This window comes from Larimichthys crocea, chromosome VIII, assembly GCF_000972845.2.
Source record: "Larimichthys crocea isolate SSNF chromosome VIII, L_crocea_2.0, whole genome shotgun sequence".
Taxonomy (NCBI): Eukaryota; Metazoa; Chordata; class Actinopteri; family Sciaenidae; genus Larimichthys; species Larimichthys crocea.
Window position 1 is genome coordinate 126920 of NC_040018.1, and position 23811 is coordinate 150730.

The following is a 23811-nucleotide window of genomic DNA, read 5'->3' on the forward strand; positions in this document are numbered from 1 at the left end:
AGCATATTCACAATTCACAAATCAGTGGGTGAAATGTGGCTACTGTCCTCATTTTTCTGATTTATCTACCAATGGTGTCAGGATGTCAGACTCACACTCTGATTATAGATTGCCCTTTTGTAACATGCTTGAATAAACCTTGTCTCCTTGTCTTCTCTTCCTTTTCATGCAGTGGCAATGCCACTTTTTGTGCTTGTTCATGGACAACATTGTGGGTGCTTTTGCTGTGAATGAATATGGTGGACCATTAAAAGGTTACAGTCATCAATTATGGTTAAGAGAAGGATGGTACATGGGAGGATGGAGTCTGAAATTCTGTTTTAAAAGGAAAGACTGTACAGCAGATGTCGAGGATTTAGGTCACCTCAGATTAAGATAAATGGTTGCCTCAGAGAGCCGAATCAGTTTCTCAGTCCCAGCCAGAATGCCATTACAACATCTGAGCACACACAGCGACCAACACATACACACACACACACACACACACACACACCCACAAACAGACACACAGAGCCTGTAGTCAACAAACATGTTTTGCCGTCATCATGTTGAGATTAATCTCTTAATTTAGTCTAGTCGTTTAAAAAAACAACAGTTGTCTGTGTGTGTGTGTGTGTGTGTGTGTGTGTGTGTGTGTGTTTTTGTCTCCCTGCAAAGGTTACTGGAATGTCTTAGCGGCTTGGTGCCTCACTTGAAGGAATTAAAGTTAGCTGTCTCCATATTTAACCCATGCTCCATTTCCTGCATAATCAGTATTTTACTGTACTGATTAACAAGTAATCACTTAATCATGTATTACTAATAAGCCTCTTAGTTTACTGTCATGTGTACGATGGTGCATGAGTCTTTGGGGAGATGTCAGAGGCACATTTCCAAAGGTTTTCAAGGCTATGCTGTACAGTTACTGAACTGACCCTCTGGAAACCAAAGGACTGTCAACAAGGCCCTCCGAGGCCCATTAAAAGCATGCAAACATGGATCACTCTCTATGGTATTTTTGCTGGAGCACAGCGGATGAAGGTCAGCGGATCAAAGGCTTTTGGCTGACATTCCTTGGTGCCTGATGAGCCCTCTTGGGTTTCATTGATTAGCCAATGAGAGGCTGGAGCAACGACATTGAACAGATAAAAACAAAGTGACTTGTCTTGCCTCAGATGTATAAAAGTTATTTTCCCTTCAGCTGTCCCATGAGACATGAAAAATCTTGGCTTCTCTTCAGCATCAAGACACTTAATCTGACTTTGAGTACTGTCAGTGATCCTCACATTCTTAAATGCGGTGGCAAGCCCTCTGACACACTCATTCACACACACCATACTGCATACATGTGTACTCTCAGCAATTTCCTTAATGCCATGAGTTGCAAAATATTATGAACTAGTTCTTTAAAGAAACAATAAAACTAGCAGATGTGATGATAAAAAAAGGAAAAAAAAGAAAGAAAAACAAGCACATGACATCAAGCTCTACTGGCTAAATGTGTGCCTACACTATATCACTTAAAGTGCTCTCAGAGGCACCCAAATAGAATGTGTTTGATTGAATAGGGACAAATATGACCCCTTTCATAATCCCACAAGTGTTTTTAATTAAGTCATTAATTAGGGAGATATACTCCGGAGGTACAGCTGGGAGTGGATTTCTGATAGATGTGGATGAAATTAGTGAGTTTTTATTTATTTATTTTTGTGTGTGTGTGCATCAGAGGAAGTGAGAACATTCAAGTGCAGCTTTGTCATATTAAACTACACAATTCCTTCTCTGGAGCAGAGACCATTGGTTACCTCTACTGACATTATATTGTAAATACTTTAGCTAATCAAGTATTAAAAAGTCGGCTAAAGAAAGGTAGACTGTCAAAATACATTTCAACACATTCAACCGCATTGGAAAAGAACCTATTACTGATATGATGTGACAGAGTGTGTTTAGTCCGTGCCTGAGTGTGTTTAGATAAATGCCAATCTGACACAAATCCCTAGGTAAACACATAGCTTAATGTTCTTAGATGCCTGTAATTCCAATAAGGTATGTATGCCCTAAAACTGTTAAGTAACAAAACAAACAAACCTTGTTAAAATTGTGTATGCCAGCATGGTTTCAAGACAAATGTGGGAGAAAATGTCAGTATTGTGTTCCTACCACAGGACAGAAAGATGGTAGATGGGAGAAGTAAGAAAGGCAGGAAAAACTTGTGGAAGTGGGGGAATAGAGAATGAGCGGAAACAATGCACTGTAAGAGAGTGCATGTTAATGACTGAGATGTTTTCCCAAGACTGCACTGAAACATGAAAATGAGCACTGACTTTGACATCTGGGAATCACTGTTCTCAGAATATATAATCCTCAAGTGAGATTACCATCAAGGAATGGATGCAAAACATTTTTACTGTGTGTGAGTGTGTGTCTGTGTGTATGTGTGTGTGCACAATAGATTTTGTGGCCATGTTTGCGTCAACATTGGTCAAAATGAGGCCCTTGGGCATTGTTTGAGATACATAATGAGAATGAAGCATTGCATATCACTAGAGACTGAAGCCTATCCTCACAGTTCTCCATGCCTTTCAACTGATTCTTGCATATTTTAAGTTAGAGATGAAATCTGGGAACTTCTTAGACATTTTTAGTTGCCACACAAAGTAAGAAGCAGGGTTTGTTTACTGAAAAGAAGAGACTTACTTTAAATTGTGAGTAAACCCAGGTTTAACAAATGGTTCCAAGTTTTCAAAAGGATTGTAAAATCCATGCCAAGGAGGGTAGGGAGAATGTATGGTTATTTGTTAATTTGGTATTTCAATCTCAACTTTGTCATCTCTTATTGGACGCTGCTCACATTATTTTTGAATCTTTAAAAGATGGAGGTGATCACATTTGGATCATGACTGTAATTTATCTCGAGACAATACTCCCACAGTATACGGAAAGTAATGAGGTGGACAGATTGTGAAAAAAAGTAAGACAGGCACAATTTCAAATAGCCTACAACCAGAGAAGAAGTGTACCAGCAATCTTCAAATCCATCCCTTGGGATTAAAACTGTCTTAATTGGGCTACTTTTTATTTAATTAGACAGGTTCTGGACTCTGATTGAGTTATTTTTTGTCAGTCGAATCTGTCAACACTGCTGGCTACCTGACAGCTGTATGACCAAGAGTTCCCCTACAAATTTCCCCCATGGGATAAATGAATGATCTATTAAACAATTTTACTTATCTGCTCTGCTCTGGGCATTGACATCAGTCAAAATTTCTGTAGTCTGCAGTTTGAGGGTACAAACTAGATACCAAGCACAGTGTTTTCTTTGTTTCATTTAGGTGCTTCTAAAATATCCCAAGTAAAATACTGTATCTGTGTGTATCATGTATTGTGCAAAAATATGCACATTTGAATAATGCATTGCTGACAGTAACAGATATATCCAAACTATGACAAGACAATAGGCCAATAAAAAGTTAGTCTTGTAATAGTATTATATAAAAGAGTATTTCTCACTCTAGGTAAGTCCTAAAAATACTAGTTTCATTCAACATTATATGAGTGGAAAAGGCAAAGAGAGAATTCATTTGTGTGTAATATCAAATATAGTGTATTGCCCGAAAATAGTGGAAAAAGTATCAAATGGTGTGACAATGTATAGATCGTTTATAGAAAAATGTTGAACAAAATGAAAAGTCTTCACTCGAAATAACTCTTTACACTGTAAAAGCACAGATTTTCAGTCAAGCTGATGGTTGTTGAAACCTAACCGCTAACTTGTAGTGCAAGTGAGAATAATAATGGACAAAAGGTGGAGGAAGCTGAGAAGGACGTTGAGAATAATCAGCCTATCTCACATAATCTCAGTTTGTTCTAGAGACTTCAATATGGCATGAGGGTCAATTTAATGAGCAGAAGCACTAACTCACAGCATGCCACCTGCCTCCTTAAAACTATCATAGCTGCTCCTGCCACATTTAGATGGCAGAGGTGGAAGAAATTGATTTCTCCCTCACTATTACTGTCCATGGAAACGAGGAACTGCCAAGCTGGTAATATCTCCTGGTGTGCATTCATACTTTTGTCACCGGTCAACCTCAGGAGGGACAGAGCTGCCACGCTTCCCCCAGTGTTCTGTGCCCCTGGCAATCAAGACTGACAACGCTGTGACAAAGGTTAGTTTCTCGAAATAGATGGATCGTGAGTGCATGCAAATACACTATCACATTTTTCATTCAAATGGCCATGCCATGTTTATATTTATTTATTTTATTAGCCACTCTATCTATTTATGTGAAAATGTAAGTTCTAATAACATAAATATAGCAACAGTGTGTGACGAATGAGCCTTTTTCATAATACCCAAGATTGAAGATATCCCCTGAACTAAAGGAACAAAATCAAGTCCTTTTAACAGATTGATATTTATGTTCCCACTAGATGCAAAGAGCTGTGAAGATTAATCAAATTAAACTGATAATGGATTACGAAGACAAGGGTTGTTTTAAATTTTAAGAGCCGAGATGAAAAGGGAGATTGGATACACCAAGAACAATCTATCCCCAAAGTAAAGTTTTTTTCTGGTTACAAAATAACTAGAAAAAACTTTTCTTTTTTCCGGTTACAAAAGTTTTCTTTGTTTAACTTCTGTTTTTCGATGTCTTCTTTTTTATCCTGCAGGACCACAAACACTATCTCAGTGCTCCATGGAACACATATTCTTTCTGACATACAAGAGGTCGTTTCTCATGCAACACGGACCAACACTGTAGATTTGTTTTCAATTCATTCTACTGCTGGTTATGTATATATTTATTTATTTTTAACCTCACTGCCCTTCACATTTTACAGACTGGAATATTCTCAGTGAACAAAGCCCTTAATTGATTGGCTGGTTACATGCTTTAGGACAGTTGATGAGCGGAGAAGGAGGCATGCAGTAATTAGCAAATTGGAAAAAAACCTTCAACGTATACTCGTGTCATGACACACCTGAGAGACCTGGGCTGACTAGTTACTTGAGTGCTTCTAATTAGCTGACATAAGTGACCAGGCTTTATATTTGCTGTGCAGTCAAGCTTACCCAGCAGCACAGATGATAATTGCTTAGATTCGAATGTCTAGTCTTGAAGCAATTATTCATCATAAAACTGTAGACTTTATATATAATATATATACACACACACAATATATATACAATACTAGTATTTCTCAGACACAAAATGCTAGCTTGTAAATTTGGTTGCATATTTGCATTGGATGCACAATGTTTTTTTAAACCAACCAATATTGGTTAAAACAACATTTGCTCCGTTACTAGACACAGGTAACATCACATGGTGCCAGGGTTAAATCTCACAGGTCATAAAACTTGGAGGGACTGAAAAACAAAATCGGTAATAAATTGTTTGGGGTAGGGTTGAAATATTACAGTATTTCATATTTTTTATACTTTCTCTGCACAATTCCTTTCATTCAGTTTCTCTGTTTTTCTTAGTAATCTCTTTTTGATTAAGAGGAAAAACAGATTGTTACAAAAATATATATGTTGGCAACATTGTTGTTTTGGCAAAGTAAATGACAACAAGAAAGCCTTCAACAATTGAAGTAGTGAAGAACAGCTAGTAAATTGTAAATGGCACTCTGTCAGAACCCATTCCTACCACAGTCCTTTTAGTCATTGAACATTTGATGAGTAGCTTTGTCTGTTCCCTTCTCAATGTCAAAAAATCAGCAGGAACTCTGACTCTCTGATGGGGTCAAAGACCTCTGCCGCTGTGAGAGGGTGACCATGTTGAGTCGAGGACACACTCTGTCATCACATATAGACATACAGACACATATTTCCTCAGACATGAGTGAAACAGTATGGGAGAGTGACTAGCGCATTAGAAAATAAAATACACAACATAGTGTTATTTAGCTAGCAGCCAGACATGTGACGTCATTGCTGTGCACGTCTGCAGTTGTTATTTTTATCTTACATTTGAATCCCGTGGCACATTCAATAGAACAAATCTATATTCACTGACAAAGGAGTGGATATGAAAGGAAAGACATGTATGGGGCATGAGCAGAAATGGTGCCAGCGGCCTCATCATTTCTTTTCCTTTAGCCCATCTATAAATGGCATGCATTTTAATCCTTTTAATTATGGATCCTTGCTACAATTACCTCAAATTAAATTACTTTGCAAACCTCAGAAGGATACATAGCTAACTGAGAAAAAGATCATTCTGCCAGGGATTTAACCTCCGTTTCTCTGTGACACATTGAGCTATCACCCCCACCTCTTAAATCCAACTCCATATGGAACTGAAATACTGAGAATGCCTAAAAGCCCATACTGTACCCATTCTAGAACCCAATCAGTCCCCAAAACTCCTCCAAATCCCCTCTTTCCCAGGCCTACTCTATTCATGGGGCTACAGAGATTACAGTGAAGAACCCTGCCTGGCAGGCATGCCACACTTAAATAATCTCTGGGTGAAATCCCAGTGTTAATGTGGGGTTTCTGGATCATGGCACTCTAGTGTGTTGCGGCGCTCTGTGGCACTCTGGTCGCAGATGACGGCCATGCACCAGGAGGCAGGGGATGTACAGAGAGAGGGGTAGAAGATTAGGATGAAAGGAAGGAGTGGAAGAAGAGTGATGAGACGAGAGTGAGGGAAATAGAGAATAGGAGGAGAGTGGAGAAAGGGAATGTAACAATGTGGCATGCAGCAATGGAACCAATGACAAGAAGAAGCAGGGGAGACATGGCAGAAATGGAGAGGATGAGAGAGATACCACTGTGGAGGCGAGATAGTCCACTGAGTGGGCCACAAGAAGCTTGCCAAGGTCTAAATGACATTACTCTGCATGTTATATACTTCATGGCCTTGGGTGGGTGTCCCTTGTGCCAAGAGATGCATAAAATCCTGACTGCTATTCTTACCCTTCACTACAGCTGACCCATAAACACACTCATCTCACACTTGAAGCGTGGCATCAAACCAAGTATGCTCAACACGGAAAATGAATTAATTACTTGATGTTTCAATTGCAGCGCAATAATTGCTTTAGTCCACAGGATAACCAAGAAAGTGAGAAGATAACATATGCCAGTGAAGACGACAGCATAATTACAGGATTAGTGTAGGTCTTAAAGACTTCATCTTTCACAGATACACATGAACACGGAGGGGGAGAGAGAGACAAAAAGACACCGACGAGAGAGAAGAAGAGTCTTTTCGAAGGAAGAAGATGCTCGTCTTCTTGAACAACAGCTCACTGGTAAATGATTTTAGGTGTAGGAGTGCTGTTTTTGCATGCATGCAAACTAGCAGTGCATGGTCAGGAATCCTGCACATTAATATAATAATCAAAGGAATAACTCAGATGCCCTTAAGCTCTACACTCTGCCTCCACCACGCACTCTCCATTGTTGGCAGTAACCTTGTCATTACTATATCACATGGCCTTGATTCGTCACTCTTCTGCCTCTCTAGTGGAATAAACTTCCCACTCAAGTCAGGACAGCAGAGTTACTCATCAAAAGCAAGAACTTGTCTGTTCAAAAGATACTTTGAAGAGACAAGAACCCCAGCCCCCTTAATGACACAAGACTGAATGATATCCTCCTCTTCAACCTGCCTACAGGTGCTCACCAAACCTGAAAGCAAAAAGCAAAAAGCTCTCTGTAACACATGCCTTTAAAAAAATACCCTTGTCCTTTGCCAAAGGATGATGTGGTAATGTATTAATTCCATCCTAAATGTGTGTTTAACTATTGTGGATGATGGGTCAAAGGTAAAACAGTTTGAGTCAGGATGAAAAAGTGACAGAGGCAGAATGTCCTGACCGGCTGAAAGCAGGAGTAATTAAGAGTAAATGGTATAACATGAGGTTGTGCCGAGGCCTTTGACACTTCTAATTGCATTTCTTTAAAGACTTGACCTCTCTGTCCCAGGAAAATTCATTAGAATATCCAACAATGAATGTCAAGAGTTAGTAAAGAACACAAGGTTTTGTGTGTTTGCAAGAGGTGGAGGGGCTGGCGTGGACTGTTTGGTGTGTGTGTGTGTGGAGGCAATGGGGTGAGGGGAACAATCTGTACCAGTTAATTAGCACACACAAGGGGGCATCAGGAGAGCCCCGTCTAAATCCTCCCCTTCATCTCATGCCACCACAACAAGGCCTGTTAGATTAACCTGAGCGTATCATCATTTCAGGCAACAGGGCCGTCAATACACAACAGTGGAGGACAGATTCGATTGAAGCAGGAGAATACACATTAAAAGCAGGATTATTAGCCTTAGGAAAGCTTGATATCGTGTACTGCCATAATTCTAGACATTATGAGATATACTAAACATGACATAGACTTGACACGCACCACTGGTTCCCAGAGACAAAAGCACAGAGCTTTGTTGCCTCAGTGAATACAGATTTTCTTTTTTTTAATAATGTATTTGACTGAGGAAAATATTTTTAAAAAATATCAAACTCTTAAATTCAGTGAAGAAAATGTTAAGTAGGATTAAGAACTGTCATCAGATCAAGCCTATCTTGCGTCTTTGTAGATCATGTCTTAGAGAAAAGAGCACAACATCACAATTTCTGCATTGCCGCAGATTTATTTCACCAGTTATTTTTCTATTTTTTTCTTGAGGGTATCATAACCTTCAAAGGTCTCAATGACTTATGGACTTACAAAAGGTCTTCTGGTTTACAGTTTTTACCTAGCTGCATTATTTTAAATAACTAATTTACTAATTACAGTATTAGAGTTATTTTCTCTCCTTTCAATCTTTCAAGTCAACCACAGCCTTTTTCATCATTCATTGTTCAAAGATGTCTGGGGATGTAAAGAAATACACATGCCCAGAAATACCTCTTCATCAAGTCTGTTTCGACCCCAGGCGCTTCTTACTGTTTTTCATACACTGTAAAGGGCTATGCATCCAAAACACTGCTGCCATTTCAGCCCTTTAACTCAGCTCCAAGACATTGGACATGGTTTGTTGCCACCGTGCAATAACCTCCTTTGATATTTCAACTGCTTTTTCAATTTGAAAATCATACCGGTCTTGTGGAACAATCTTTTCTTTCTTTCTTTTTTTTTCAATCGGTGTCCTTTCTGAATGAGGTAACTTAAATATTCAGGGTTAAAACAGAAAGAGTGATTTGGCACAAAAAGTGAACACGTTTCATAGCTTATTCTTATTTTACCTGTTCTACCATTAAAGGTTACTCAAGACAAGACGTAACAAGGTAATAAAAATAAGTTGTTGATGCTGATGAGTAAGCAGACTGAATAACCAGAACTGATAAGTGCTCAACTCAGTGCAGCATAATGTAACTCATATTTTCAATGAAGTGTATTTTCTGTAATCAATTGTTCATATATCACACAGAGCCTACTGTCTTTGGCTGTTGTTTAACTTTTTAAGACATGCTGACAAAACCTCATTGGAGTCCATGTCTAAACTATTACATATATTTAACTGACTTCTCCATAATTTTGTCAGCATGACAACTCATCTTAATGTGATAATTATCATAATACATTCCAATTAAAATAGGCCATTTTACCATATTAGCTCTGGGGGAGAAACGGTATTATAGCTGTTTGCTCTAACACTGCACTAAAATGCAGCAGGAGCAGGCTACTTCTTGTTTCGGGCAATAGAGCCTTTGAAGTGCTATGGTGGAATATTTCGAAACCACTTTTGCATTCTCTTACAATGACGCTCAGGTTTCCTTGCAATTTTTTTTGCATTATCTCCCTATACATTTTGTTTTACCTCACAATATTTTTTGCATTACCCCTGATCCATAAGAAATAATGTTAATGTGTTGGTCCAGACCAATTATAATTCACAGGCAGTTTATCGAAACACTCTACAGATACCACAGAAAGGAGAGATGATGTGACATATTACATTATGCATTTATTGCTCATTACTCCTTTGAAAAGGCAGAGCTCTGACAGTACACAGCCACTGGCTGTGAGCACAGCTGCCGCTCTGCTTGGCTGTGGATATGGTTATTGCTCGGACTAGGATGAATTTCTGGTTGAAGCTGCTATGTAGCTGTAGTGTGACATGTCTTAACTGCTCCTGTTAACAATAAGAAAGCATTGTTATGCCGCATGGGATTTGAACCTGTGGTGCTTCTATCAGACATGACAGATGTGTTACAAATACACCAGGTACACAGTAATACAGTAGTTGCAATACAGCTCAACCATATCAATTCACCACATACACAGCACCTGAATGTAATGAGTGTTACACCTATTAAACCAATATGTGTCATAGCCAGACTCATGACAACCAAAGCACAGCTATGGCTACAGCCACAATCCTCCAGACAGCAACAGTCAAAGCTATAATCACAGCCACAGCCTCGACAATGGTCAGTGAGACAGCTAGGCTAATTAGCTCCTCTAGTTATCAATCTAGCTGCAATGACATAGACTTGAGCCAGAGCCGTCCACAGCTGAAGGTGTGCCCACACACACTGTGGTCACGATCACCACAGCTTCTTTTCTTTTGGGTTGAACCTGAATGAAACAATCCTTCTTAGGTTACTTAATTTATGCCCCTAATGCTCCACCCTGGAGGTAATGACAGCTTGAAATTTGTCATAGATCACACAGTGTATGTATGATCAAAAATCACTTCCTTTTATGATATTTCTAGCCTTCCTCTCTACCTCCTCTGCTCTAAAAGTACTATAAGCATACATCATGCTGGGAAACGATTCCACTTTTTTCAATAAAAGATAAAGACCATCTTATTACCTTCCCATTAAGAACATAACATTTTGTTAAATGGACTCCTATTTAAAATACTCCTTCGAGCTCTGAGCCAGATTCAATGAATCTCAGCTGCACTTTAATCAACTCTGGCTCTGCTGTTTCCACATAGCCTTTTCATGATTAAGAAGAATAAAAATTCATAGTATTTGATTATTCTGAGTCCTAATTCAAAGGAGAGCAAAAGTCCCCAAAGGGTAATCTTACATATATCTACATTCACAGTATGAAATATCAATATAATTTCCATTCTAGGCCAAGTGGAAGTGACACAGGTATCAGATTTAAAATAGCTCTGTCTTTTCTCTCTCTCTTTTTCATGCACACACACACACACACACACACACACACACACACACACACACACACACACACACACACACACACACACACATTTAACCAGGATGCAGAGAACCAATTGCAAGCATCGAGTAACATAGCGCACCAAGTGATGTGGGGAGAATTCACTGCACATCTACACATAGAGTGTGTGTGTGTGTGTGAGGGTGGGGGGGCTTTGAAGACTGTGAATAATTTACAAGCCAATGTAATATGCTGCATCAATTTAACACCATCTAGCCCCCATTTGTGTAAGCTAATAAACCGATTTGTGAACTTTCTATGTTCAAAACAAAAACACAAATTCCTCATGTACACAATGTGACTGGGGCCAAATTGTGGAAGTGGAAACATTGACACTAAATGTTATTTGGACTTACGTGTCTACTACACATGTCACATCAGCCCTGATCATGAAGACTGTGAATAACAGAGCTTTTGGCAGAAAAGGTTATGAACGTTGAAGACGCTGTGCAAATGGCAAAAGTGCCACAGTGCAAACAGCTGCATCAGCTTTTCTCTCCCAGACAGCTCTTGTACCCAAGGGAAAGGTCACAGCGGCCCATTTTTAAGGGCCTCAGCTCCAAGTGAGTCATATCAGGGTCCATCATCACTGATCATGTGACACCCCAGGCAGTAACTGGCAGTTGTCAACATTAGTGAGCCGCTGTCATTTACTCTGTCAATTTCAAGCCTGTCCTATCTCTGTCCTCTTAGCCCAGATCAACGAAATGTCTTTATGTGATAGCCGGCGCACTAATGCTCAAACGACTTCAATTAGAACACTGTGATCTCAGCACAGTAAAAAAAAAGCGCAGTCAAATTAATGAATTAAAGATGATAAAGAATGAATCAGAAGTGCTAATTCAGTGGATTGCTACCTTAAAATCTACTCATATAATTCATAGCCTCACTCTTAAACTGATTTGCGGATAAAATGTGAGGATGACATCTTTTTTGTTCCTCATCATTCAGCAATATGCTCAGCTTTTTTTTTTTTTATGGAATGAAAATTGTCATAACTTTTTTTTTTTTTTTTTTTTACGATGCAATATGTTATCAGCTCTGCCCCATACTGTATTACTTCTTCCACTTTATGGTTTCTGTTGCTGTTTTTAAAATGTGGTAATCTTAAGCAAACATCTGCTACATTTACGCACCACAAGTTGGGATGCTTTCCAAGGCACATATGGCCCACCCTGATAGGGTAGGTTTACTCTTTGTCTCTTCTGTAAACCCATCTGCTTCTGTTGTTGTTACATCATGTCTTTCTGTACACTTAGACTTCATTTCCTCTCCGAGCAGCCATTTTGTTCGAGCAAAGATTGAGCATAATAAAGACAGGACTGTATTAGCAAGTATGGTTAAGGCACAAGTAGGGCAAATAGCTGGACTGTTACACTGAAATTTACAAGACACTGAGGCATGCATTAAAGGCGGCTCATATGTGGTTGGATTAACATTCAATATAAGTGATGCAGCTGAGAAGACAATGCTGTGTAAACAATGTGCTATTCATTTTATGGAAAAAAACAACCAAACACATACCGCTAAAAAGGACAAGATGGAACATTAATAGCTTTGTACATTTGAATGAACTTTTAATTAATACTTTACTGTGCTTGTTAAATCTGAGGTCAACATTTACTAGATCAACAACATATTTGTACGCAGAGATGTGCTTTAACAATAACACTCCTAACTACTTTTTTATGCCAAATTAATAATCTATTTTTAAGTCCAAACGTGACCCACGTCTTGTTTTGCATTACGCACCTCATCCACTGTAGCGAAACATGGCAGGCATCAAACAAGAGAGATCTTGTGCTTCCTTTCATTACATGATATTTGCATACTGTGTGACAGTACATTACTTCCAAATTAGCTTCAAAATTAAAATATGCAAATGAGTTACTACATCGTATCTGACGCCATCACAACTGGCAATGGTCAATAGTGCTTCAGACTCTTTGTGGCTTCTGTGCTGTGTTCTGCTTTCATCGCCTATTTTAGCGTATGTGTATGTTTCAAATGCACACCTGACTCTTACTTTCAAATATTAGATCATATATTCTACATTTAGCATTTTATATGCAGTTTATATTCATTATATTTATGAATGAGAACTATTGTATGATTCATTGTATAACTGTCTTTTAAAAAATTTAACAAGTTAGGACAATGTTTTAATTCACAGAAAACCTTGTAAAATACAAAATATGATGTATTTTTTTGTTGCCGTATATTCCTCTTTATATTTAGAATCTCACAATATTGAGCTTCATTTATCTTTTTGTGTATAATACAGTTCAAAATACTAAGCCTTCATCAGGTTCAGCTCAGGTTCAGGACAGCTTATTAACTAATGATTTGAAATAACACCCTGCATTGGCTTTTTTATATAAAATTGTATTTAGTATCCTATTCTGCATATTGTCTAAAAGAGAGTAAGAGAACGGTATCGGGGTGGATCTGTTGTGGCAAGATTTGGACCGCCTTTCTTCACCAACAGCATGAACAAAAAAAAAAAACAAAGGTTCATAGTTCAGAAATTGTCAACCAACAGCAGCACTTTAAAGGCATGAAAAAGAGGCAAATGAACCATTTTTGCTCTTCTCTTGCATCGCTCAGAGACATATCATTAACTGAAACTGCTGGATGCTGTGAGCCCTGCAGTTCACTCGCTCTCAAAGCTGTGCATTAGGAGATGCTCCAGTGTTTTAACTGAGCTCAGTCGAAGGGTTTTCACAGCTGCAGGACCCCAGAGCAAATAAACAAAGGATTGGAAATGGATCACAATTTTTATAACCAATGCAATCCATAAAAACAAAATAATAAAATACCAAATATAAATTGGAAGTCTATGTTTCTATCCAATTTGCTTATGCATCTGTGGTTGACACCTAAATTTGTCTGCAGTGAATGACTAAGCACAGTGTGAAAAAACTAAACTAAATGAAAACTAAATATGTACCAGTTGTATCATCTCCAAATCTCTGTATAACAGACAGAGCTCATGAATTGTTTCAACTCATCCCCATCTACTATCGCGTGCTCTACTGGATCTGCATCTCTTACCTGTGTGTTATTTGGGGTTGTGTGTGTTTAACATAGCTATGTCGATTTCTTGTCCAATCACATGCAGGTCAAAGCTTTTTCAAACTGGGGAGGAAGGGAGGTAGGCTGCTTCTGAAACTTCATCTTCTTCTGTGCCATATCAGTTCTATTCTGTGTACTGTAAATTCTGCCAATATTCGAGATTGCTAACCACAGTTACTTTTAATTAAATCAGAGAAATTGGACTACCATTACAGAGCTGAGTTTGTTGCCAAGCTAGCTTAACAACCCAACTGCGGTCCATGTGTTCTTCTTCTTTTTTTTCTTTTTTTGATGAGTCTAGCTGGTCTGGTTGTTATGGAAACACAATAGTGCAACAAGTGCTCAGCATGGGACCTCCTTCAACACTGTTGGAAAATCATTCCAGGTGACTACCTTAAGCAGGTGATTAAGAGAAAGGAAGGTAGAATCTGAAATCTCAACACATTTGCCTTGTTTCCTGTTATTTACCAAATAATTACATCTTCTTTATTTAATGTCTTCAGTGTTAATCCACAATATAAAGAACAGCAAATATAAAGACGAACCACTGAGAAGGCATCCACAAACTTTTGACTGGTACTGTAAACGCGTATCAATGTTGTGTAGCCTATGTTTATTCATCCATCAGCATCATGGTGGGGCTGGAGCCTATCCTAGATAACTGGGTGTGAGGTGGGGTGCACCCTGGACAAGTCGCCAGTTTATTGCAGGGCCCATAGAAATAAACAACAATTTATGCTCACATGTACATCTACAGACATTTTGGAGTCACCAATTAACCTTAAGTGCATGTCTCGTGACAGGTGTGAGGTGACAGTGCCAACCACTGCACCACCGTGCCGCCCAAGCCTATGTTTAATTTTATTTATTTATATCAATATTCTAATGCCATGTTGCTATTTATAGTCATGGTTACTCGGTTTTGTGATTTATGCTATGTCTATGACATTTAATAATAGTATTAATATATTTTAGATTTTAATGATATATTCATGTTGTCATTGTAACTACTGTCACTAGGAAGTAAAAAAAATAAATAAAATAAAAGCTTTCGCCAACAGATGAAGAGGGGCAGGCAGATACACACACACACATGCACGCACACACCCAACTGATGTTAGTTTGTATCTATATTACTACAGGGAGTGAGAGAGACAGTTCAAAACTGTACACCTTAGACCCTCCTACCTCTTTATTACAACACCGGTTCTATCTACACACTTCTACTGACAATGTTAAAACAGGACAGATGATAGATGAGATCCTTTTTAGTCCCCATGTTTGGTTAAGGCCACACAATAATACAGCCTGCATGCTGTTTGGATTGCTGTGCAGCTCATTAACAATACAACTAGAATTCAGCCTTTATTAAAAATAGCAGATTTAGACACCCTTGTAAATGCATTTTGGAGAGTGACGATGACAATAATGACCGAGTTGACCTTGATGTCCCGCGCTTGCTCTCTGTGTTTTGCCCAAGCGCTCACATTCTAAATTCACATTTTCATTTTTGTTATTAAAATTTCATTTTCAAAGTTGTGTTGCATTAATTGTTTTTATAATGGGCACACTGTGAAGCCCTCTGAGCCCAGCATGTTTGCCTAGCCCTCAGCTGTGATTAAGGACTATCCAAATAAACCCTTTACTTTGTATGGGCGTGTGGGTGTATGCCAGTGAGTGAGTGACATGGGAAGTTGTTCGGAGTAAACACTGAGCACTTGGCTGCTTTTTAGTGGCTTTACTTTTGTATACTCTCTCTGCAGCTTGCATTTGCTTTATTTGGGCACCATTAGTTTTAGAAGTAAGATTTTCACCAGAAGTGAGCCTTTAGTTTGCTTTACTTCATCTGAAAACCTGTGCTGTTGTTGTACCATGTTTTGCTAATTAAGGTCATATAAATATCAAATCTATTGAGATGTCAGTCTGAAGACGGGGTTCTCTCCAGAGCCTTTCTTGTGGGAGCCTGGAGGATCGAGAGTTGGGTAGTCTATTTTTTGCTACACTACTAAAGGTGTGATCAAACTGAAATTCACTTTCCATCCATTTCAGTGAGGAGTTTCTGTATTTGCCTCCTTAGCGCATATTGATCGAAATCCTATTCGATTTGATTGAACTTTGACCTGCAAGATCTCCAATGTCCAGCTAATTTAAGAGAGGTATAGGATTGACTCTTGCCAGGACAATTTCAGTTACACCATTAACCCAGTTGCAGTCAACCTGGGCTTCTTCCTGTCTACCTTGACTTCCAGTGTTTATTTGGTTTGGTTACATAAGGTTTGTTTTCCTGCACCATACATGATTCCCAAAGCACATTCTCCAACTCATTCATGCATAACTGAGATGATGATGTTGCATGGAGTCATCCATGTTTTTGCTTTGTTTGTATTTTCTTGTGTGCATTCTTGCCTTTTTATCGTTCCTTGAGTTAGATTGAGTCACCATGCACGGTCATATAGGGCAGGAGCCTATCCCAGATACACCCTGGTAAAATATATATTTATTATTTTATTCATAATAAATAGGTTGTTGCCATCAACCCATTAACTATTGAAAATGTTGAGATTCACTGTCTCACACATACCGTAAGCTGTTAGTAAAGTGCACATCACAGAAATGTGTTGAAATGAGAAGATGGCAGATGTAAAAAAAGAATTTGGAAACAGGGGAATAAACTTTGCTCAGGAAAAAGTTAATGAAACTTTGGAAGTAAGGGACATTTTAGACTTAGTTGTTAACCAAGTCAATATGTGCCTGTGTTTAGTAAAAAAACAACTAAAAACTAAATAAAAAAATAAAAAAATGTGGAATTTGTGAGTGGTTGAGTGGCGAGGGATTTTGGACCAATGGTGATCATGTCCAATTGATCACAATTTAGCTTAAGGAAGTTGGCTTGCAGCCATGATTTAATTTCAGTTAGGCAGTAATCAGGGTTGAATCAGTTGCATTGCTGATGGATTAAGAGCAAAAAATGGATGTTACCAAAAAATGCCTAAATGTTTAATATAATATTTATGTCTAACTGCAGTACTCTTGTAAATAATAACATGACTTTCAAATTTTGTATAGTGCATACCCCAAAGTCCAACTTAGCATTAATGTATTTACTTGCATCAGCTCATTTCCTCAACCTATCCAAGTAGATTTGGTGCCTAATCCTAACTAACTACTAACTAACTGCAAAAAAAATAAATAAATAAATAAATCAGTGGTTCTTAACCTGGGTTTGATCGAACCCTAGGGGTTCAGTGAGTCGGTCTCAGGGGTTCGGTGGAGCCTCCGCCCTGGAATTTTTTATACCATTTGTTACAACATATCTTTATGAGCAATCGTTTTTCGAGGATGCTGGACATAAAAACTAAGAAAAGGAACAGACTTTGCTGTGAAAATGAAATGACATGAGACTGGCACTTGCCAAGGTGAAGCCACACATATCTGAACTGGTCTCTCAAAGGCAACAGCAGAAGTCACACTGAGGTAAGTTGTTGTGAGTTCATGCACTGTGTTGCTTTTGTTATTTGAACAAGGTGATGTTAATGCACGGTTCATTTTGTGCACCAGTAAAAAAAATCATATTTTATTTTTTACTAAAGAAGGGTTCGGTGAATGAGCATATGAAACTGGTGGGGTTCGGTACCTCCAACAAGGTTAAGAACCACTGATATAAATGCATTAAATGACAAAACGGTGATAAGCTCCGAAGTAATGAAAAGGATTGCATATCACCTGCACACAAAGTTGGATTTTGGCATATGCCAACATATGCAGCGCATGTAATTTGAAATCATAAAGTTGTGCTACTGTATTTGTATGCAGATTAAAGGGACCATCTTAAAATAATACATAACGCAGTAATTTTATATATTAAATCATATTCAAAAAAAGATTTGTAAATACATTTGCGGCATCATTTCAAGGTGATTTTTCAGTATGGCTTGAGGTGACCCACAACATCTAAGGTGTCATCTCTACTTATAGTAAAACACAGCTGCATACGATATGGCAATTAATATAATGCACTGGGTCATGCCCTTAACTGGAGCAGTATAACCTCTGTATGATCCTCTTCTGGCACAGACTGGCTGGTAGCTAATGCAGTATGTGATTCAGTACATGCCAGATACATCTGATACGCTGTATTGTTGATAGTCATTTGCAGCTGTCTGTGATGTGTTTAATACATAAATTTACACATTTGGATATCGTGTGCTGTTTGTTCTATGGAATAAATACATTTTAATGGCATGATTTCTTTAAATCATACTTCACCCAGGGTAAGTCTATAGTAATCTGACATCTCAAGTAGGAAATGGAATTACTATATAGGTGTGAAGAATGATTTTCTTAGGCAGAATTGTTTCCCAACAGTTGTGTACATTTCAATATCTGTCATATCTTTTCCATTTCTATCACACTTCCTTTTTTTTTCTTTTAAATCACATATTTCAGCATGGAAACCAGTCTATCTGTTTATAAAATGGAAACAAAAAGGATGCACTTGAAACGTGCCTTTACAGGAAATGATGAGTGAAGTATTTTAGTTTTGGTCATAAAGCCATTTTTTAATTAATCTATGACTGTGACTTTTTCACAGCAGGTTAGTTATACGCTTAAAATATTTTCTCTGCTTAGCATGTACAGCTTTGCTGTTTATTCACTTGAGAGAAACCTGAAGCCCCCTCATTCGTGAAACCATGAAATTTGCATCTAATCACTTTGAGCTTTGTGTCAGAGTGAGAACAAACACAGTGTAAACAAATATCATTATGCAGCTGAGCAAACATTCAATGCAGCCACCATTGTGATCTCAAGTCAGGCTCCATGCCTGCTCGATGTTATCCCCTCGCTGTTACTTTCCCTGACATACTTCAGTTTTTGAAAATCCATACAAATAAGTGCAAACAAAGAAAAACGTACAGCAAAAAAGATCTGACATCCAGCTCACATTACACTACAAAAAAAAGAAGAAGAAGAAGAAAAAAAAAATGCACATACACAGCTAAAAATGTAGCTATAGAGGAATACATTTCTGGGTGATTCAGCAGTACATTTGAGCGTGTGAGAACTCTGCAACATACCAACCAGCAACACTTTTTTGGATTTGTTCCCTCCCTCCCTCCCTGCAGGTTAACTGTCCCCAGACAATGAGCTTCAGCTATGCTTCAGGGTCTACAGAGTAGGGACACCAGACAGACAGAGAGACAGGCCTTGTATTCAGGCAGAGCCGATAGGCCTGGCAAGTGTGTCCTGTTTGGCATTTAAAACACCTCCGCTCACTCCTATGTCGTGGGAGAAGTGACGGACCTGACAGGCTCAGTCTCTTGGGAGCCACTGGGCCTCTTTCCAATCTCCCTGGGTCAGTGCGGGGGTGAGACGCCAGTGAGGAGCTCCTGGCTAGAAACACTAATTATCATGGCTGCCTTGCATTTAGTAGTACTGTGTTCAGCTAGGTAGCGTGCACCTCCTGGTCACGCTGTCAGATACCTCACAGGACTGACTCTAATTGTGGAGATTGTAAAGCTATGGGTGTTTAGGTTCAGGCTGCCAAAGGCAACTCTCTGCATCACTGACTTATGTAAATAAATGTGTAAACAAACAAGTGTTTAATGCTCCTCCCCCAGTTCATTTCTGTTGTTGATATTGTTTGTACCAGTTATCATTAATGGTCCTCTTTTTAATTTGTGTGGAATTCTTTTGATTGGTGAATCAGGGAGCGGTCGTGTCATAGATCACGCACACACTAACAGAGCATTGCAGCACTCTCATTTACACACACAGTAATGCCTCTGCCCAAACTCATGATAATTTAATAAATGCCTGAAGGCAGAGTTTGAGGCAGTGGACAAATATAAATATTAATTAACACACAGGGGACCTAAGTAATGTGTGGAAACTTCTCTGCCTATTGGCTCCTGCCATATTAAAGGAAACTCTGGTCAGATTTTTAATGTGGTTTAGAATATGCATTAGAACTTCAAACATTAACTTCTAAAGTTAACATCTTCTCACTGATATTGAAGGTTTTAGTTGGAAATTAATGCAACTTCCTCCGATTGCACCAAACTAAAAATGTGATGATATGTATTGATGAAAGCAACACGTTTGCTGACATTCCACATACAATACCAGTCAGTGGAAACTTGTACTTAAGTCTCAAATCTGTAATTAAAGCATCTGATTTATGCAAATACTCGGAGAGCATCAATTAAAATCTTAAGAACAGCATGGTTACCACATCTTTTCACAGCCACATAATAGACAGTTCTTCTCACTAAATACTCTCAGTGTTGGGATGCTGAGCATCAATAATGTGCCTGTGTGACAGGTTTGAGGACCCTGGAGCTCTGCACTCCCACACTGTCTGATTTCATAGTAAAACCGAAGGAGTGGGCAGCGTTTGACAGGTAGTGGTGAAAGAGGTGGGCTGAGGCTTGACATTGCCCATTTCCCTCTACTTCAACAGCAACCTATACTAGCCAACTAAACAACTGTCACTACCTTGGCGTTATTGCTTACAAAGGTGTCAGAGTTAGTATTAATACTGCAGTATGTCATATTAAATTTAGTCGAATCTGTAAATATTGTAACACAGGGATTTAGTGATGTGTAGATCAAGACAGGAAACACAAACCAGGATATTGTGAGATTTTCAAAAACTAAATGGACACACTCCAGTTGATTTAACACAGTAATTATTAAATTAGAAGAGACTTTAAACCTAAACTGTTCCTGATATATACACATGTGCTTGTGTTGCATGACATGTACCATCCACAGACCATGCCCCCTCAAATATATTATATTTTGATATGTATTTTATTGCTGCTTTTGTGTTGTTTTACTACTGCTTGTGCCCTTTTTGCCATGAAGGGAAAGTATTCTCATTGGTCTGGTGTTTGACCTACAACGTACTAGTTAGATTTGTTGTCATAAGGTCAAGACAAGCATGTTGGTTCAGATAGCGTTTGAGAGGGAACCTGGAAAAGCATAACTAAGTTGAAGGAGGCAATTCTTAGGAGGTTCAGCATTAACACTCGTCACTATATTACCCCGCCTCCAACTGATGCGATTTCCACTGATGCTGACTCTGCTGCCCAACTTAACTACTTAAGGGGATCAGGTTTGGATCCTATATTACAACACGATGTAGCGTTGTCAGAAGATACACTAAGATGTTACATTACAGGAATTTCTCCAGTGGTTGAGCCAGCACTGAACAGGTGTAGCAGCCTACATGTTCAGCTTAGCTCTTCCACGTGAGAATTAGAAAGTCAGATGCACACAAGAAGCACTCTGATCTCTGGTAAGGAGAGGACTGAAGAGCCAGGTAGAGGGAAGACAGATGGGTATGAGTTTTTTTTTGCCAGCTGTCTATACTTGCTTGCTTGGTACCATCACACTTTGGCAGAGAGGCAGAAGAAGTTTCATGTTTTCTTAAGGAATGTCTGATACAATAAAAGTTATGGCTACAGGTTGGCACAGAGCACTTGCAGTATAAATCGTCTGGTCAGCACCTCAACCCGCACAAATCCACTGTGTAGTAGTGACTGAATTATGGGTCTATGATTACAAATTGTTTTCATCGTAGTCACAATATTATGGAGGGGAATACATTTTAGGGAGAAAAGGCCACATTGTATCAGCGAATCTCAAGTTATTGAGAGTAGAGGACAAAAAACTAAGGAATAGTGACCAGATCAGCTCCATCATACCCCACATCCTGGACCTGAAAACATCCTCTTGCCAGTGGTCCAAAAGGCATATCCCAGGCATATCCAAAAAACTGAACTAATGTTAGCTAACAGCAGCTATAGTTTGCAGCAGTTCACTTTACTCTCCATCAGGAAACAATATATCTCAGAGAGTTGATTCAAAGCAGTCAGAGGACCTCAGAGGAAAGCCCAGTAGACATTTTTTCTCTAAAAAAGTGTGTTAGTATCATACCTGAAGTCAGAAAGTGCAGGAATAGGTGTTTAAAAATAAATAATGTAACAATATAGTATATATTTATTTATAGTTATATATACATAATATAACAACAGTTTAACACTGTAAAAGTATATATGGTTCATTACTGAGTTTTTCATTTCATTAAAGTAGCCATTGTGACTACAAAATTCAAAATTTACTTCAGTCAGCTAAAAACACAAAAACTATTCCAAAACCAAATTGTACTTTACATTTTCCTTTGAGCATTTTTACATCAAATATGAATCCAAAACTTGTATAACCACTGTTTTATTCCAAGTGAAATACTGAGTTTTTTAAAGTAAAAAGTTTGAGCCCCCCTAAGGTTCACCCTCTGTAAATCGCAGTGTAACTCTATTAAACACTTTATCTGGGTAATACTGTCTACCATGCAAAATTGCAGCTTGTAATAGGGGATAGATTAAATGGAATCACTCTCACCTAGTGGCAAATTCCACACCAGTAAGCAACAAATGGCTTGCCAAGCTCTCAGTGACATTTCTAGGGATTAGCTCATGATGTCGGGGTTGAGGCAGGACCCAGTGGGAGGGACAGTAGTCGAGCATCATAACACCCTCCACCCCTCCCAGACACACAGACATGCACACACACACACACACAGTCCTACACTACCTTATGTGGACTGTCACACTAAACTTACCAAGTGTGGACCAAGCAAAAAAAATAAAAAAATAAAAATTAAATAAATAATCTAATATACAGGAATTTTAAGGCCTTTTTGGTAGGAGAGCAAACTCTTGCCACTTGCATACACATGTCTATTGCACAGTGAGAACCTGGTATGCAGTCAAATTGGCTGTAAAGCTACTGCCATATGTACAGATGTAGATGTCAGCACCTCCTTTTTCAGATGAGCATGGAATCTAAAATTAGTGTGAGAGGTTGTCTATATGGTGACTTATTTTTAGTCAGTATCTCATTGTCTTGTATCTGAGTATGCATGCGTGTGCTTGCATATGACCTGCTTCTTTTTTTGTTTTTGCTCTTTCATTTGCATAAGGGAATTAAATGCAGATATGACTTTGCATTTGTTTGTTTTACCTTCTATTTTCATTTCTTCCTCTTTCAGACAAGATCGGACTTGCACTTGAATAGAATCTAACTCAACCCCTCATCATCTTTCTGAATTTGATATCTTGTCTCGAGATCAGCAGTGTGAAGTGAGAGAGGAAGAAAAATGAAAGTTAGGATACAGCACAAAATTCAGCAAAAAAAAAAAAAGCCAATAACTGGTGATGGAGACGTGGTCTGAGGCATGACACATGGAGAGCACTGAGAGGTTATATGAAGCAGAGAGGCGGGGACGTGAGTGAGAAAGCGTGGAGAGAGGTGGCAGGAGAATATGAAAGGAAAGGAAAGATGTATGGACATGAAAGATAGGGGGTATGTTACAGCTCATCTACAGAATGCTTGGAGATTGTGGACTGCAAATTCCCTTTTTACATCTCTAATGAGAGTTTCACTTGCTGTCTATAACTAAAGGTTGTCATAATTTGATCTATGACAAGCTTTGATAGATCTATGGAAACCTTGATCCTTACAGATATGTAACTTTGTAACATTTTACTTTTTTTTTTTACTCTTTATTTAAGAGCTCCTTCATTCAA